This window comes from Emys orbicularis, chromosome 1 (assembly GCF_028017835.1).
Source record: "Emys orbicularis isolate rEmyOrb1 chromosome 1, rEmyOrb1.hap1, whole genome shotgun sequence".
Taxonomy (NCBI): Eukaryota; Metazoa; Chordata; order Testudines; family Emydidae; genus Emys; species Emys orbicularis.
The window spans coordinates 103,888,992-103,908,820 of NC_088683.1; the positions used below are offsets into that span (position 1 = coordinate 103,888,992).

The 19,829-nt window shown below is 43.2% G+C and overlaps 1 long non-coding RNA gene across 1 annotated transcript; it reads right to left on the minus strand.

Moving 5' to 3' along the window:
- Positions 1-13,350: 13,350 nt before the first annotated feature.
- Positions 13,351-15,648, minus strand: LOC135872967 (uncharacterized). The gene is made up of 3 exons (XR_010561068.1): positions 15,609-15,648; positions 14,324-14,438; positions 13,351-13,762 (listed from the first exon to the last, which is right to left on the minus strand). It is a non-coding gene; the product is annotated as an uncharacterized LOC135872967 (long non-coding RNA).
- Between the last annotated feature and the right edge of the window lie 4,181 nt (positions 15,649-19,829).

The following is a 19,829-nucleotide window of genomic DNA, read 5'->3' on the forward strand; positions in this document are numbered from 1 at the left end:
CACAAAATAACTGTTGGGGATGTGGAGATGCCTATAGTCATCCTCGGGGACCCAGCCTACCCGCTAATGCCCTGGCTCATGAAGCCCTATACAGGCGCCCTGGACAGTGAAAAAGAACTCTTCAACTACCGTCTGAGCAAGTGCAGAATGGTGGTGGAGTGTGCTTTTGGACGTCTGAAGGGGAGATGGAGAAGCTGACTGACTCGCTGTGATCTCAGCGAAACCAATATCCCCATTGTTATTGCAGCTTGCTGTGTGCTCCACAATCTGTGTGAGAGCAAGGGGGAGACCTTTATGGCGGGGTAGGAGGTTGAGGCAAGTAGCCTGGCTTCTGATTACACCCAGCCAGACAGCCGGGCGATTAGAAGAGCCCAGCGGGACGCGCTGTGCATCCGGGAGGCTTTGAAAGCTAGGTTCCAGAGTGAGCAGGGTAACCTGTGACTATTAAGTTTGTTTACAGAGAAGCTGAACCTGCCCCCATTTCTTTACCCAGTGAATGTTCACTATCCTCTCCAGTTACATACCCCGTTCACCCCGTTCCCCCCCTTCCAACACACGTTTAAAAATAAAATCACTGGAAATTTGTTAATGAACACCGTTTTCTTTATTACTGTTTTCGCGGTAAAGTGTTGAAACTGGGACGCAGACTGTGGTGGGGATCGGGTGTAGTGTAGTGATGCAAAGGACACTTCTAAACTCGAGGAATGACAGGCTCCGCACTGGTGGACTGGTTGTTTCAACTGAGCCTGCCACCCCTCCTGTTCGGGACTCTGTGTGTGGGGGCTATGTGACTTTGTGGCAGGGGGAGGACGGTTACAGATCCCCTGCTGCATGGCTCTGTGATCCAGGATAAGGACCGCTGCATAAGATCTCTAACCGCCCTCCCCCGCCACAAAGTCACATAGCCCCCCCACACACAGAACATGAAAACCACCTCCCAGACTGACCAGGGTAACTAGTGACTGCAATGTGTGTGTGCCCTGCTGCTGAACCTGCCCCCGCGTCTGTAGCCTGGTAAAGGTGACTGTCCTGTCCAATTACCAACCCCCTACCCCCCCTTAAAACAGACTCTCCTCAAAAAGAACATGATGGAAACAGTAATTAACAGGAACGTATTTTTTATTAGCAACTACACAGTTAGAGGATGAAACTGGGACGGGGGCTTGGGTGAGGCGGGAAGGAAAGGACTTATCAACTGTTGGGGAATGACAGCCTTCTGCTCCTTGAGCAGTCTGCAGGGGTGGAGTGAGAGTTTTCACGGACTCTGCCGCCCCTCCTTCTTGGTACTTTTGGTGAGGGGGGTATGGGACTTTGTGGCGGGGGAGGGCGGTTACAGATAGACTGCAGCGGGGCTCTGTTCTCCTGCCTCCGGTCCTGCAGAACATCCACAAGGTGCCGGAGCGTGTCCGTTTGCTCCCTCATTAGTCCAAGCAGCGTTTGAGTCGCCTGCTGGTCTTCCTGCCACCACCTCTCCTCCCGTTCAATGTGTGCTCGATGGATTTGGGACATGTTCTCCCTCCACTGGGTCTGCTGGGCTGCCTCGGCTCGGGAGCAGCCCATAAGTTCTGAGAACATGTCGTCCCATGTCCTTTTCTTTCTACGCCTAATCTGCGCCAGCCTCTGGGAGTGTGATGCCAGGGTAGGTCGGGAGACAGTCGCAGCTGTGGGATGGGAAAAAGGGAGTGAATTCCTCAGAAAGATAAATTTTGTTGTGAACAAAGAACATAGTCTTTCTCTGTGAACAAGACCATGCACAGCACCTATCACATGCGCACTCAGGACAAGGTCAAATTATCGGCCTTCGCATTCAGTGCCTGGGGTCTTGCAGTGCAGATCAGAGAAGCGGGGCAGGACAGCGGAATTTGGGTAGCAGGCTGACATGGTAAGCCGTAGACTTGTGGCTGCTTAAAACTTTAATAATAGCACTGGCCTCCTTTCACGGTCAAAGCAATGCTCCTAGCGTTGGTCAGTTCCTGCTGCCAGTAATCCGGCAAGCATGAACTCTGCCCCTGTCCCACCCCCTCGCGGCTGTCCCAGGGAAAGATCCCTGTATGCTGCCCCTCTCCCGCCTCCACCGCGTGGCTGTAAACCGCCGGTTACAGTTCTGTAAAGGAACAGGCAAGCAGTCCCAATACTAACATTCCCCTACCTAATTCAAAGCAGGTCACCATGAGCAACATCACTCTGATGAGGATTTCAGAGACCGAGAAAGAACGGCTGCTTCGGGAAAGCCTGCAAAGACCAGGGCTGTATGCCGCCCTGCTCTGCAAGGCAATGATCCTGGAGTACTTGATGATCTCCTGGCGCGGAAACGTTTCCTACTACGGAGGACACAATAAGGCCGCTCTCCCAAGGAACCTCATGCAAAGGCTTTCCAATTACCTCCAGGAGAGCTTCATGGAGATGTCCCATGAGGATTTCAGCTCTATCCCCGGACATATAGACCGAATTTTACTGTAGTTGCACTGCCAAGGACTGAAACGTTAAGCGCCTAGGGCAAACAAATCATGAAAAACCCACTGTTAATATGAATGTTTTGTTCAAAATAAATGTTTACATGTTTAAAACACTTACCGACTGATCCTTCCCCTGATTCTGGGTCAGGGTTAACGCCTGGGGACGGTTGGTAGGGGATCTCTATGAGGGTGATGAAGAGATCCTGGGTGTCTGGGAAATCAGCGTTGTAAGCGCTGTCGACTGCCTCGTCCTCCTCATCTCCTTCCTCATCTTCCCCGTCCGCTAACATCTCCGAGGAAGCGGCCGTCAACAATATCCCATCGTCAGAGTCCATGGTCAGTGGTGGGGTAGTGGTGGCGGCCGCACCTAGGATGGAATGCAGTGCCTTGTAGAAACGGGATGTCTGGGGCTGGGATCCGGATCGTCCATTTGCCTCTTTGGTCTTCTGGTACCCTTGTCTCAGCTCCTTGATTTTCACGCGGCACTGCGTTGCATCCCGGCTGTATCCTCTCTCTGTCATGGCTTTTGAGATCTTCTCGTAGATCTTTGCATTCCGTCTTTTCGATCGCAGCTCGGAAAGCACGGACTCATCGCCCCACACAGCGATCAGATCCAAGACTTCCCGATCAGTCCATGCTGGGGCCCTCTTTCTATTCTGGGATTGCACGGCCATCTCTGCTGGAGAGCTCTGCATCGTTGCCAGTGCTGCTGAGCTCGCCACGATGTCCAAACAGGAAATGAGATTCAAACTGGCCAGACAGGAAAAGGAATTCAAATTTTCCCGGGGCTTTTCCTGTGTGGCTGGTCAGAGCATCCGAGCTCGGACTGCTGTCCAGAGCGTCAACAGAGTGGTGCACTGTGGGATAGCTCCCGGAGCTATTACCGTCGATTTCCATCCACACCTAGCCTAATTCGACATGGCCATGTCGAATTTAGCGCTACTCCCCTCGTTGGGGAGGAGTACAGAAGTCGAATTTAAGAGACCTCTATGTCGAACTAAATAGCTTCGTGGTGTGGACGGGTGCAGAGTTAATTCGATGTAACGGTGCTAAATTCGACATAAACGCCTAGTGTAGACCAGGCCTAAGAAGTTCACTAAGACTTTGGCCATCATAAAATCCAGACATCAAAAGGAGTGGATCAAATTCAGAGTTTTCTGCCTCACCGATACCTCCTTTAACATTGGACTCAAGTGCCAAAAAGAAAACTATATAATTGGACTGCTAATCCCCAGAGCAGGCATTAGGATGCTTGCCATAGAAATCAACTCCTTGGACAATGATATATTATATATATATATATATATATATATGAGAAATGCTGACATAGATGGCATAACTATAAACTAAAGGAATTGTAATAATGTCCAGATAACTTACAGATGCATTATAGGCCTCATAACGGGTGTTATAGATCTTTTATGTTCTCCTACTCTTTCTCTTCAGCTATTCAAATGCCTTTTAACACTTCTTTAACTAGTATTTTAATTATGATTTTTTTGGCGTAAATAGTTTCCATGACCAGCCTGTTTATTGTTGAGATATAGCCCTTCATTCTCTTTTGCCTGTTTTGCCCTCTACTTTGTCTCTTCTGCCTCCAAAAGTGAATGATTTTTATGTCTCACAAATGGCCTCCATCTATCAAATTGAGTTTCAAAAGTGAGTTAATTTTCCCAAGTAAATAACACACTCAAATATGAGCAGAGTGCTGCCAGCACAATTAATACAGTTGATAGAAGTAGTAAATATTTATGGCACGGGAACACCAAAAGGCCACAGTTCTAATTGGGGTTCATTGTGCAGGGCACTATACAAATCAACAATCCCTGCTACAGAGGGTTTACAATCTAAAAGAACTGAGAGTTAATTTGAACCAATCAGCTAAGCTCATTTTCTCACCTGCCAAGTCCATTTTAAGGCTCTCCCACTATTTTCAAGGGTTGAGATCATCAGGAAATTGGAATGGAATAGATATGCATATCAATCTATTCCCTATTTCTTTGTTTATATAATTCTACCTTTCCCAAATCACTATGGCATCTTCTACCCTGACCTACGAACAGGCCCTCGGCACTGAGCCTGGTGACGTCGGTGCTGCCAACCGGTGTTCCAACGCAGTGACTGAAGAGCGCTGTGAAGGGGGCATCGTCATGACTGGTATGCCCCACGCGCTCCAATAAGGCCACTGTGCTGGTCACTGGCCGTGCTGCCACTGCAGTGCCGCAGACGATGGTGCAGGTTCCAGTGCCCAATCTCGCCGGTGGGACCTGGGCGATGGGCTGAACTGGCCCTCCATGCCGGACGAATTACCTTGACCCTTGGGTTTGTTTACTGGTCGTGGCTACCGGCGACCGATGACCAGATGTGGGAGACTGGTGTCGGTGTTATACCAATAAAAACTAGCAGGATCTTATTAAAGGGGACAAGATAAAGATGCCACATTTATTATGATAACAATTTGATTTATGACCAATAACTAATATCTTAATCCTTATACACACACATTATACCTAATACCTATACACACACACACACACACACATTGACACACACACACATCCATCAGATGTTCTGCAGCTGCTGCATAGTTACCAGTCCTGCTTGAGTCTGTGGCTTGAGTTTGCAGCTTGGGTTCGTAGCTTGTGGCGGCTAACTGGCCAGGAAAGCCGGGCACAAGGACGAGCTGGGTCTCTGTTGGGCATGCACCGATGCCCTTCCATGTTGGCAGCAGAATGTTACCCTCCTCCAAAGTTTTCCATCTCACCCATCCTTTTTGTAGGCTTTAGTTTGAATTCAGAGTCTATAGGTCTTGCTGTGTCACGCTGCCTCTGGGTTTGGTGATTGATCACCCGTCAATTGCAGACATGACTTTCAGCCTCGGACCCGGCTTTGGTCTTCCTTCTATTGTACCTTTTCTTTTTAGGGTGGATTCTTCTTACTTTGTTAGGGCTCTTGTCTGCATCTTCAGCCGTTGGTGTTTGAACTCTATTTAATCAGGACAGGCTGGGGCTGGAGGTTGATTCCATCATCCATACATACCTCATTCACACATCTAAACTAAACTAATAAGATTACAGCAGGGTTTGCAAAAATGAAGGTTGCAGCAAGCCCTTACAAAATGGAGTAAGTGTTTTAAAATGGGGTTTGAATTACAATATGGCAAACAGTGAACAGAAGTTACAATATAGACAAGTATAATGGATGGCAAACAGTGAACAGAAGTTACACTGTAGGCAAGTGTAATAAATGGTGAACAGAAGTTACAATACTGAAACAGTGCAAGTCTCAGGCTACGTCTTCACTACGGGGGGGGGTCGATTTAAGATACGCAAATTCAGCTACGCGAATAGCGTAGCTGAATTCGACGTATCGCAGCCGACTTACCCCGCTGTAGGGACGGTGGCAAAATCGACCTCTGCGGCTTCCCGTCGACGGCGCTTACTCCCACCTTCACTGATGGAGTAAGAGCGTCGATTCGGGGATCGATTGTCGCGTCCCAACGGGACGCGATAATCGATCCCCGAGAGGTCGATTTCTACCCGCCGATTCAGGCGGGTAGTGTAGACCTAGCCTCAGTGATTTAAGCAGGAATTGGATTGATAGTGAAACTTACAAAGGCAGCTGACTGAACAGCTATGGCTCTTAACAAGCATCTTAACTGTTAATTAGCCAGTTATTGGGGTAACCGGTTTTATGAATGAATATTGTTTCATTCATAAAACTTTACTTATGAAGTTACATTAATAAAGTAAACAATTAAAAACAATTTCATTCATCAGTCCTACATCGGTACCGGGGAGATCAGTACCAGTGCCCGGGAGACCGGTGCTGAGATGGGGAGCGCGCCCACTGCGCCGGCGATCAGGACAGATGTTGAGAGGATGACCAACGGGAGGATGACCGGTGCCGGGAGTAGTATGGGGAATGTCGACCCCGTACAAATGAGTAACACTGAGGGGATCTTAATGCTAGTCTGGGCTAACGATGAAGAGTCTCAGATCTGTCCCGGGATCCTCGGCGCAGCGGAGAGGATCGTTGCTTCTTCTCCGGTGACCGGCAGTGTTCCCCTGCCGCTTGAGGAGTCTTAGCAGCTGGCTTGCCCTCTTGGGGAGCCTTAGCCTAGTCCTGCGGCACCAGAGTCATCATCAGAGCAGGTGGAGACATGTGCTCTCTCTGCACCTGGGGAGCCTGAGAGGACGACGGTGCCGGCAGGGGTGTGGGTCCCATACTGTTCCCAGGAGTCAGTGGCAGACCTTTGAGGGGGCTGGGGGCCCCAGCAGGGAGGCACGAGCACGTGGCTCCAGAGTAGCCTGGTGGCCAGGCCCAGGTCCCTTGGCCAATGACCCTTGGACCTTTTTGCTCAGTGCCGGGGAGCTGTGCTTTTTCATTTTCTTTTTTGGCACGGGCGATGGCAATCGGTGCCGGGAGGAGCCGGGTGCTGGCAGCATGCTGCGCATGGAGGCTATGGATACCACTAAGGCAAAAATCTCCGACAACTGTGCATGTGGGCGTGCACACACCTCGAATGAAATCGACATGAACAAGCACTCGAAGAACAACAATCCTTTTCACAATCAGGATCCAATTTTCAAATATCACTGCCTTTATAATAGTGACATAGGCACTTAGGTGTATAATTGTTCAATTAATATGATTACAAGCCAAAATAAGCATCTAGAAGCAGGATTTGGCTGATCTATTAAGGCCCCATGTTTGAAAATTGGGGTCTTAGTACAAGTTATATGATCAGGCAGGGTGAAATTATTCTTTGTTATGCATCTTCTCAGTCACATGCAGTTATCTACTAGAAAATGGTTCAAGTCCCTCAGGGCCATTTGTTTCATTCTAGAAATTTTTGCTGAAATTTGCCATAGAACTGCTTTGTGGAGCTGAAAATACAACAATACGACATTTTTTATTTTAAATGCATTGCAGTCAGAAAATATGCACTAGAGCCAGTCCTTCTCCAGGCATCCAGGACCAATTATTTTGAAGTACTCAAATCGCTGACAATAGGAAGTGATGATTAAATACTGCAAACCTCTGTGGAACTATAGCCATATGAGAGCTTCTTTATTGGGCTCACACTTTAGAGGAACTGGAGTAGCAATCTGAAATAACTGATGCTTCTGATTACTATGGGAACTAGACAGAGGTCTAGCTTTTTCAAAAGACAGACTGGTTGTGACTCACCTACCGCTTAGGAAGCATGATTGAGAACATAGGCTCCGACTCCATGGGTCCTCTGGGGCTGGAGCACCCACAGGGAAAAATTGGTGGGTGCTCTGCACCCACCGGCAGCTCTCTGCCCCGCCCCCCTGCCCCAGCTCACCTCCACCTTTGCTCCGCCTCCTCCCCTGAGCGCTCCGCTTCTCCCCTAACTCCCAGCGCTGGGAGGGAGGGGGAGGAGGGGGAACGCAGCATGCTCGGGGAAGAGGCGGGGCCGGGGTGGGGATTTGGGGAAGAAGTCCAATAGGGGCAGGGAGGAGGCAGAGTTGGGGCAGGGACTTTGGGAAAGGGTTTGGAATAGGGGCAGGGCAGGGGAGGGGCATGAGTGGAGTTGGGGCGGGGCCGGGGGGGCGCAAGCCTCCTCCGGTGCTGGGAAAAGTTGGAGTCCATGATTGAGAATCTGAAGGCTTATGTGGGTGAAGGAGAATGATACTTTGGCGATTTACTAAAATAATGTATCCCATTTCAACCATGCCTGATACTTCAAAGTCTCTTTCATTAGAGACACAAGGTGAAATCAAGTCAATGGGAGTTTTACTATTGACTTCAATGAAGCCAGGATTTTACCCACACATTTTCCTCATTGGGGTGAAATTCACCTCTAGGTAGAGATCCCACACTAGGCCTATGCCCCAAGAAAGTCCTATTTGAGATCTATTTTAAATCGATACGTTATTATTTATTGTTTGTATTACCACAGCACCCAGGAGCCCCAGTCATGTACTAGGACCCTACTGTGCTAGGTGCAGTACAAACACAGAACAAAAAGAAGGTCCCTGCCCCAAAGAGTTTACAATCTAAGTGGGGCTTAACTGGGGTATAGACCTCACACTACCCATCTCCAGAAGGGTGAATTTCACCCACGGGTGCCTATTTGACCACAGAGATTTAGATCTAAGCTTCAAAGAATTCAGCAGGACGCTACAAAACTGTATGATCTTTCAAGATGCTACTTATTGTACAATAGTTAATTGGTATTGGTGGTAACATGTCACCACAAAATAAAATATTAATAAAAAATTCAGTATACATAGGTATGTGCTACTGTATTTTTATTACAGATGGCTAGAAGTGGATTCAGCTGCCCAGTCAAAGCTGACTGTTACAAATAACAGGCCTGATTGTCCACTGTCTTGTATAGATTGGTCATTTATTTACACCTGTGAAAAGCTGCTTAAAAAATCTGAATGGTAGCATTTTACATCCACTCTGCACTAACTTTACAAAAGTGTAAATGATCACACAGGTGCATGACAATGGAAAAACCATGCCTGATGGAAAGGCAGTCCAGCCTGCTTAATAAGGAGAACATCATTACTAGGCAATATGTTTTTTACATCATCCAGGATTTTCCAATATGCAATCGGTTTGCTCCGAGCTGAAAGTGAAAACACCAAAGGGGACATCATCAGTCCAGTATAAACTAAACCAAATGCATATAATCATATAATATTATACACTGAAAACCCTGTTGGACTGGATGGGCACGAGGTGTTTAAATAATAGACATTATGGGCTAGATTGTGACTCAGATAACAGACCACACAAGGTAGGGAGTACACCCCCACATGGACTCCCCACATATTGGATCTGGGTGTATAGCTGTTGTGATAAATGAAGGGGGGCGGGGGGTAGCTCCCTGTTATGGACACTCAGCCAGCCAGTTAGCTATAAAATCCCTCTTAGTAGCTGTTCTCTACTTGCTTTACCTTTAAAGGGTTAAAAAGTATCACTGCTATGCATAAGTAAAAGGAAGTGAGTGGGCACCTGACCAAAAGAGCCAATGGGAAGGCTAGAACTTTTTAAAATTGAGAAAAACTTCCCCTTTGTCTATCTGTCTGTTATTCTCTGGAGAGAGGGAACAGAGCAGCAATGCTGTAAGAAGCTTTGGGCTAGGTATGAAAAATCATCAGATCATACCTAGAAACTACTCATTTGAAACCCCAGATATGTCTAGGAAGGCACGATTAGGTTTATCTCTTTTTTATTTCTTTATGGCTTGTGGACTCCTCTGTGCTAACCCCAAATGCTTTTGTTTTGCTTGTAACCTTTAAGCTGGACATCAAGAAAGTTATTCTTGATGCTTAATCCTTGTAAGTGTTTTTTTTTTTTTAAATCTAGCAATAGCCTGAGGTTCCAGGTGTATTTTCTTTCTTTTTGTTTTTAATAAAATTTACCTTTTTTAAAAAACAGGATTGGATTTTTGTGTCCTAAGAGATTTGTTCACATGTTGTTTAATTAGCTGGTGGCAACAGCTGATTTCCTTTGTTTTTCTTCCTCAGCTCTTCCTCGGAGAGGAGGTGAAAGGGCTTGAGGGTACCCCACAGGAAGGAATTCCCAAATGCGCCTTCCTGGGTTCTCAAAGGGGTTTTGCACTTGGGTGGTGGCAGCATCTGCCCATCCAAGGTCAGAGAAAAGCTGTAACCTCGGGAGTTTAATACAAGCCTGGAGTGACCAGTATGAATTTTTAGAATACTTGCGGGCCCCCACCTTCTGCACTCAAAGTGCCAGAGTGGGGAATCACCCTTGACAGCTGTAAGTACACAACAACCTGATTTTCTTCTGGTATAATAGGCCAGCAGCAATTATTATCTCCACTCCTGTAGCAAAGAGAAAGCATATCTTTGAGGCACAGTCTTCCTGGTGCTATTCCTGGGGAGGTGCACCTGACATATCATCTCTTGCTCAAGATTGGACCTAAAGTCATAATCTGTTTGAAGCAGAAAGTCTGATTTTTTTAGCTGAAAGAAAGAAGAAATTGTTTGGTGTCAATTAACAAAAAACAAGCCAAACTGCACCAAACCATTTAGACTAAACTCAGTATAATGGGATTTTCCTCTCCCCCAATTTTGGGAAACTTTCCATTAACTGACACAAATAAGCTCAGGTGTAAGGTTTTTGGGCTCTCCCAAAACTCCCCTCTTTTTTTTCTTCTTTCTAAATTAAACAATCCCAATCTCTTTGATCTCTCTTTTTAAAGAGTTTTTCCCCAGGCTCTTAATCATTCTTGTCATCCTTTTCCAAGCCCCCTCTAATTCTGCATTATCCTTTTTAGATAGGGAGTCCAGCAGTGCAGTAGTGTTCCAGATGAGGCTATATCATTAATATTCTGTGTTATCCTCCATACCATTTTTATTCATCCTAACAAACTTATATAGTGAGCAGAAAAATGGGTTGATGTGCTCATGTGCTGATGAATGGCTGCTGCTCATATAGCAGTGCTCATGAGTAATGCGTCCTACTGTCTCCAGCTGCCTAGGACATTGTCCACAAGGATGGGATGTAGTGTCCTAGGCAGCTGGAGACGGTAGGATGCATTACTCAGGGACACTGCTTTATGAGATTGGAGAGTTTGTCTACACTAACACTGGAGATGTAATTCCCAGTTCTGGTAAATGTACATGCACTAGCTTTCATCAAGCTAGCATGCTAAAAATAGCAGCATAGCTGTGGACAGCAGCATGGACTAGCCACCCAAGTACTTACAATCCCAGCCAAGACTCTAGGTATTTGCCCAACCTGCCACCTGAACCACTATTTTTAGTATGCTAGCTCCATCAAAGCTAGTGCATGTACATTTACTCAAACTGGGAATTACACCTCTAGCTGAAGTGTAAACATACCCTCTATGTTAGCAAGGAATCTGGGAGAACTCCTAAATTGTGGACTGACTGGAGTAATTATGGGTGTATGTTTTTGACCAGAGAACATTGCACTGTATCTACAAATTGTTCAAAATGTTTTTCACTGCAAATAAGAGTCTCTTTACATTTTGTTCTTCTAAAGTTAACTTCTAAAGTTTGTTTCTTTAAATCACCCTTAGATGGAAAACTTCAGTGCTGGGAATATGTTGTCTATATGAATATAAAGTGCCATGTAAATTTTACAGTGCTCTAAGAGATTTTAAATTACTTCTATTATTAACAAAAAAATAAACAGCAGCTCTTTAGCTGCAAACAGCAACATATACAACAGTTTAGGAGAGATAGCAAAGTGAAATATTTTATTCAACTGAAACTGCAGGAGGAATGTTGATGGGGCAGAATGCACTTCCCTAAATTGGGATTTAGCCAGGAGAATGTGATTAACACATCTATTCTTGCAGAAAGTACCATTAGATCTTTAAGTCACTGTTACAAACATTAAGAACCTCAGTGTTATGTCTCTATAGAGTGTTCCTTTTGATAATAGCACAGTTCCTAGATGTACAGGTCTTTGGAAAAGTGAAAGAAGAAACTTGCAATTCAAATTAAAGGACATACACCCAGATCCTCAACTGGTATAAATTGATTCAGCTCCTTTGAATTACTCCAGCTGAAGTTCTGAGCAACCATACTGAAGCATTTGGCAGTTGGTCAATAAGCTGTGAAGAAAAAAAGATGAAGAGGAACAAAAACATTAAGAAACAAAAAAAATCCCTCAATATTCAGAGGCTGGATCCCCAAGGGGCTGATCCTGTAAGGAGCTGACTTGAATGCCTCCTGAGAGGATCTGAAAAAACCCAAAATTAAACAACATATGAAAACAGGAAATGGTAACATATAGCAACAGAAACACATATGAACAATATGAATTCTTTGTAAATATCACTCTCCCAAGAGGAGTTTATCCCTGTCACTTGTTTTCTGAGTCATGTGTGTGATCTAGGATGCTGGTATAAGACAAGTGCTGATGGAGTTTAGTTGCCTCCATTCTCTTGATGATTCTTCCCAGAAACAGGATGGAGATGGGCTAGTAGTTAATGAAGTTATTGGCATCCAGTGATGGCTTCTTGAGCACTGGCTGAACTACTGTGTGCTTCAGGGTGATTGGCAGATTTCCTCCTTCAGGAAAGGCATTCATGATCTAGGTCAGAAAGGGGCCTAATTGTTCTCTGCCATCTGAACAAATCTGGTATTGCCCAAGCTGCTTAAATAATATGAATCCTTATGTAACAGGTGATGTAATAGCTATATTCATATATTAAACCAGTAATGAGCAGATCAGAAAGTTTCTTAACAAGTAGAACAGGAGTACTTGTGGCACCTTAGAGACTAACAAATTTATTAATTTTATTAATAAATTTGTTAGTCTCTAAGGTGCCACAAGTACTCCTGTTCTTTTTGCGGATACAGACTAACACGGCTGCTACTCTGAAACCTTTCTTAACAAGTGTTATTAGGGTTCTCAGCAGGAAACTTTCTTCAGCTTGTAAGTAAGCAGATGTAATTTACTTTTCCAGACATTTATTATTACAATTCTATTTTTAACCCCCCAAAACCTACTGACTATTTACCATAGAGCAAAGAGCTCAAATGAATGACTTTTTTTGCCTTTGGGGTGGGAAGGTGGGGGTGGAAGCATGGAATCCTTTCAAAGATTCCTTTTTTGCAGGCCTGTCTCCCAACAAATTACTGTATACTTTAAAGCTAAGTGCTGTAAATTGTTGCGATTCAGAATGCATGGTCATGTACTGATCTTCATATGTTTTGGTTAAATCAGTGGGAATTTGCACATGATGACTGAGTATATGGTATAGCTCTTAATAGCTTACTTCTGGATGTCCAAATGTTCCTGTTTTGTTTTTAAAAGCAGTCTTTATGAAACATATTAATGGGTTGGCTTTTTGGATGTATGCCATATTATGTTCTGTTAGAAAAAGAACTTGACTAAAGAATTACGCAAAATGCTTTAATCATTTAAAAACATTCAGCCATGTGGAAATGTACAATTAGTTTGATGTTTTGTGGGAAACTTACAGTAGTTATAAAGTTAATGGGTTTTTAATGACCCATCCATCATTTAACACTACAGTACACAGAAGTAACAGAACATTTACCCTACTGCAATTTACCATACATACTGAAATGCTCAGAGACAAACTGAGGTACAAAACTTGAAGACTAATCAAACCTCCTCTCTAGAGTTTAGGAATGTGCAGATTTGAGGTTTAGTCCAGCTATCTCTGGCAACATCATCACTATCATCTTTGTATGAGAAAATATCATTATGATATTACACAAAATGGAAGACATAACCCAATAATGTGGTTAGGCAGTAGTTATATTTTTCCTTTAATGCTTCGTAAAGAAATAAAGCTGAAAGAAATAATGACAGGCAAAAATTAGCATTCCATTGAAAAATATTGCAATGAAGTACATTATTCCTATGTAAATAATTTCCTTGAGCAATAATATATTTTTTAAAGGTGCAAATTAAATGTCAATAGTTGGTTCACTGTATAAAAGTGACATCTATAAGAATCGGATTATCTTAGGCCCAGCTGATCCTACTCACAGCAAAAATATCCTTAAAATCTGCAGCAGTACTAAAAAGATGCAAACATGTCAAATATATTACTCTGAAGTAAATTAATAATTATTTTTCAGTAACCTACCATAGGAACAAGTAGTAATGATTTTCTTACATAAAAACTATCAAAAATTGTTGGAGAAAATATATGTAGTGTAGTTGATTAAGTCTGCAACATGGCCAAAGAGAAATATGCTGCAGATTGTCAAATTAGCTCTTGTGCAGAAATATCCACCATAAGTTTATTAATTCATTTTTCACTGGAGGACAGCAGAAGGTTCCATAATGCAACCATCATAGTCCAATTGATTCCCTACTGTACCATTAAACTTTACCCGTAGTTGTACCTTGCGACAGTTAAGATTTTTGGTGCTCTGAACTTTCTTGCTGGCTGGACTTATAAAAATCTTCAGCGGAAAGGCAGCTGTCCCTTAAGTTTAGATGAGTGGTCTATGCAAAGGACTGATTCAAAGGAAAAAAATAGTTTTAGATGGACTGATATAACAATAATAGAAGACATTAGCACTTTTAAAACAGAATCTGTTAAACATTAACTATGTCTTTGTTAGAAATGCAGTAGAGGCTTCAGCGCTCAGATACTGCAAACATAGGTGTATGTGAGCAGTCCTGTAAAATTCAATGGGACGCTTTACATGTGTAAAGTTACACATGTGTAAGTCTTCCCAACATGAGGCACTGATTCAGCAAGCAAGGGCTTGATCCTGCACCATTCAAGTCAATGGAAGTTTTTCCATTGGCTTGAATGAGAAAAGCATCAAACTCCAAGAAATATACTTTTAAGTATATGAGTAGTCCCGATGAAGCCAAAGGGACCATTCACATGCTTTAACTAACCATGTCCTTAAGTGCTTTGCTGGATTGCAGCCAAAGTGCTTAACATTGCTTAAAACTATTCCGTTTAAACTGTTTTTGGTAGAAAAATTGGAGGTTTGATTAAACTGAAGTGTCTGCTTTCTATGGAAATTTTATTATTTTGAGAAACCCATCACTTGAAAACCAAAATATTTTAGTTTTCAGATTAAATGTTTGAAACTTTGAATTCCCACTGAAACATCTAAATTTCCCATGGAAAAATTAAATGAAAAAGATTTTTTTCCCTCTTCACTGAAATTTTCTGTGGGAAAACCCTACATTTTTTTTTTTAAACCATTTCTACCCTGTATCTCGGAGGATCAAGCCATAGATATCTTATATATTATTAAGACAGCTCCATGGAAATAGTCTAATACCTCACTTGTTTTATATATTTGGTGCCAAACCATGCCCTGGCCCTTGTATTTGTGCTAAATCTGAAAATAAGTACTGTAATCGCAAATGACCTGCTTCCATTAAAACCTTCTTCAAGTCTACTGGCCTGATTCTACCAAGTGCTGAGCACCTTTACTCTCATTAAAGTAAATGGGAATTGAGGGCACCCAGCTTCTCACCAGAGGCTCTCGGTAACACTACAAGATCAGACCTTATTTCAGCCAATACATTTATAATGGGGTTGTCAGTACTGTAAAGTAAGTCCGAAAACACATGGTAGCAACATAAGAAATGTGGTTATTGAATTCTTTTCTTTTTACTTAAAAATTCTACACATATAAAATTTGTTAAATCATACTGTACCTCCTGATGATTGAATCTTGGTCTATTTTCCTCTAATCTTAAAGGGAAAAAAGAAAGGCATACACAGTTAAAATATAGCATATTATTTATTTTAACACCATGGAATGTAATACAATGCAACAGGTTAATCATTTTCTATATCAACTGAATGTATTATTATCTGCTTGTATAGTAGTAGCATCTAGACCTCCCCAATCAGGGATCAGAGCCCCATGTGTCAGAACACAGACACTGTTTTATTAAGTATAAAAATATAAGATATATTTATATGTCATATCATTCTCTTGTTATCAAGCAAGAACCTTTAAAGCTAATGCATGTTCTCTCTGCCTCAAGAAAAAATATCAAATTGTGATGGGTTCAGCATAAGATAGACAGAACAGAACTAAATCTGAAATCAAGCAACCACTGCCTTGCTACTGTTGGAATTAAGCATAATTTAAGTAAATACATTCAGAACTATAAAGAGCACTAAAACTCCATAAATATATATCACAGCCTCTTAATCCTGTGAGGTGTTTACACTGAATACCGCTAAAAACACTGAAAAATTATATTAAAGTTACTCATGAGAGACAACATACTGCATATATATCATGGTCAGAAGCAGATTGTTGCTTTATGATTACTACAGTAGGCAGATGGAAATTTAAACAAATAGGGAAAATGACCATAGCTACTGTAAATAATTCCATGCAATTAAATTGCTCCCTATGCTGGTCAGTCTTACTGAAATAATATATATTGTAAAAGATTAAAATGAATGGGGAAAGCAGAGGAAATACAATAAACAATCTACAAGTACCTTTAGATTCAGTCTTTGTCTGACTGGGAGCCATGGTAGCAGCCTCTGATGGCAGACCAACGTATACACCACCATAGTTCCTTATTTGAAGAGAAATCATGGCTTAGTGTTAATGCTTTCCCATAGAATGTCTACATAAAACAGCCACATTAGAAAGGCCATAGACGGACAAACAGAGGATACTTTGTAACTACTTTTATAAAAGAATCCCTTGTTTCCAATGCATATTAAGAGGCTGCAATTTTAAATGTAATGTTTTTATTAAAACTGAGCCCTTGTTTGACAAAAATAAATTTAGGCTGGTCATTGATTTTAAAAAGGAACCTATGCTAGGAAGGGAGCACAGAGCTAATGGGTCCTCAACCAAGTTCTTCATACTTTCCATCAAAACCCAACCTTTTCATGGCAACAAATACCCTCTGACACTCTTCTTTCTTACCCCCAAAGTTGTCTAGTGTTTGCCTGATGGGAGATTTAATCTGCTAGTAATGTACGCTATTGAGACAATTTACGCAACTCACTTGCATGATGCACGCAAAAAAGGGGGTCATGTGTCCCCCCCCCCATTTAGTAAAAAAGGGCCTGGATCCCTCTCCACACAGCCATGCATGGGGGACCTGTCTACATGCAGAAGGCTTAAGGGTGCCTCCACAGTCCATCCCCCTCCTTCTGTGAGCCCAGGGGTCTGAGATCTGACTGGGAGGATGGGGAAAACATGAGGTGGGCAAGGGGAGGAATGGGTGAGGTGGAACATACATCTTTCTTCTCCCTTCCAGCCCAGGAGAGATTCCTGAGAAATGATAATACAGCTCAGAATAATTATATTATGTATTATCTTTCTGCAGAGCACCCACATCCAAGCCCAGGGTCCCAAGTGACCAGACTCTAATAAAGCCAGGAGCCAGAGTTGATGTGAAGGCAGAGGTCTTCTGCACCAATAGTCTTTTTTCCACTGGCAGATCCCTTGAGATCTGCAAGGTTTGGGGGCTGGGCTCAGTGGCCTATTTTGTGAGTAGGCAAAACCCCTTCCACAACAAAATGCAAGGGGGGAACTCTTACAGAGGGATCCTCATGGAGATTTCTTCCCCCATATCCCCTCCCTTTGTTTTTTTCCAGGTGATCCTCATATGATGGCAGAATTCTGTCTGAGCTATTCAAATTAAAGCCATTCCCAGTACAAATCCTACCTCCTTTTGTCATCTTCTGACACCGATTCTTCTGGTCTATAATTTACAAAAACATGTAAAACTCATTAGCAACCAGTTTATTACAATTGCTCCATTCATCTACTGTTTAGTTTCAGTGGGAGGCAGAGGAAGAGAATGATCAATCAGAGTGTAATCTAGAGTTACTATTCAGTAATTGGTGCCTACCTCACTTACCTATATAAGAGAAAAAAACATTTATTACTTAACTACGTATGTGTATAAGAGAGAACAGGACTTGACAACAGAGTGAACTAAGATTTCATAAATGTCCTGTCAGAATATCGTATAGAACCTTTTTGTAAAACAAAATGTTAAATTTCTTTGAATCAAAAGAAAAGCTGAATAATCTAATTTGAACTCAGTTATTTAAACCTTTATAAATAGACTATGACTTTTATTAGACACTTAGGGCAAGATTATGGCTTGTCTTATGCATCCACAGGGAGTGGGTGGATTTTTGACTCTGACCATCAGTGTGCCAGCCAGCACAGCTTGTCTGATGTGGAGGGCAGAATAATCAGCATCAGGTATAGGGTTGGCACAGATTACTTCACCCTTCAACCAATGTGGAAAACAGAGACTAAATTGTTACTCTCTGAGTTACCATCTAGACCCTGGTCTGCTGCTAGAGCAATAGTACTGTGTGTTGCCCCTTACTCAGTCCCAGTGATAAATCCACAATCTAGCCCTCTGAAGGCATTTCTGAACTACAGTATTAAAAAGTGACTTATAACGTTTATCATTACTAATCACTTATTTAAAAATATAAATGTGCTGTCTGTTCAGTAGGCAAAGCCATATCCTGCAATTGATGCATTATGCCCAGGGGAGTTTGATAGATGGCAGGAAGTGGGATATGGCCTTAAATAAAGACAAAACTTGTTTGGATAGTAAAAATGTTTGGATAGTAATGATTTCCTACCATTTCAATCTTCTTTCCACTCAGCTATCTATTGCCTTGAGGATATAATGTATAATAAGATAAGCTCTCTTCTTCCCCACCAATGGAGCAACAGCAAAGAAGGTAGCAGAATTCAGAACTTCAATCAACTTAGCATATAATTAGCATGGCTTTATGGAGTCTCTGATATTACTCTGACCCAGTTCATCCCCTCCCACAGAAAACCCAGCAGGAGAGGCCCAAGGAGAGGCAGTCTCTGGGAGCATTCTCTCACAAGGATTTCCTCCCCTTTCACGCTGTCCTATCGTGGGGGTGGGGGGAAGGGGGATCGCCCCCACAGAATAAGTCATGGGATGCCTCAACCTGGGTAGCCTGGGCTGTCTGCAGGAAGAACCAGTGCCTCTATACCAGCTATGTCCCCCAACACCTTGGCAAACTAAAATTGCAGTCAAATGGAACCACACGACCAAAAATGACCCCAGCCATGGCGGCCCCCAGGAGACTTGTCTAGTGGGCTCCTGGGGATGTATCATATTTTCTAGTGATCTTCCAAAGGTGGTGAGAACTGTGTACCCCCTTACAATCCTGCCTCAGCCTGCCTATTCCTTTCCCAGCCCACCGAGTCTCCCCTAGCTCCCTCAGACAAACCCCAGACTGTTCAGAAGGGACTCTACAAGGTCTGGAGGATAGGAGACAGCACCATGGAGATGACTAAGCCCCCTCCCCCCCTCAAGTCAGCACAAAAGGAGGAGATGTGCGCAGGTATGGATCCTTTGCCCATGTGTCTGCTAGATATCAATTTGTATCTTGTCCTGATAGTCAGCTGGCTGAAGTGAAAGAGAGGAGACTCCAGAATTCTAAAAGGGAAAACTGGCAGTTTTGTGGACCAACAGCTATTAGCTTGCCTGATAGCTTTTCTTGCCCTTAGAAAGGCTTTACACTTTGCTTTTCCCCTGCCATAGATAGCTAATAGGGATATATGGATCTTTGTAACACTGGAGGTTTGGTAATAATTTGTGCATGCAAAAGAAATCATCTAGATGGAAGATCAAGGTTGAGAGTCTTAAGGACCCAACTAAACGTGACCTTTTTCAGCAGTGCCTCACTGAGAAACTGATAAATATCAAAACTGAGATGGAAAGCTCCAAAGTGCACTGGAAAGTGCTCAAATTGGCTATCCATGCTGCATGTGAGGGAACACTGGGCTTCTCAACCAGGAAGCACCAAGACTGCTTTGACAAGAACGATCAGGAAACCCAAGACCTGATCGACCATAAGCACAAGGCCTTCTGTGCTTGGCAGAATGA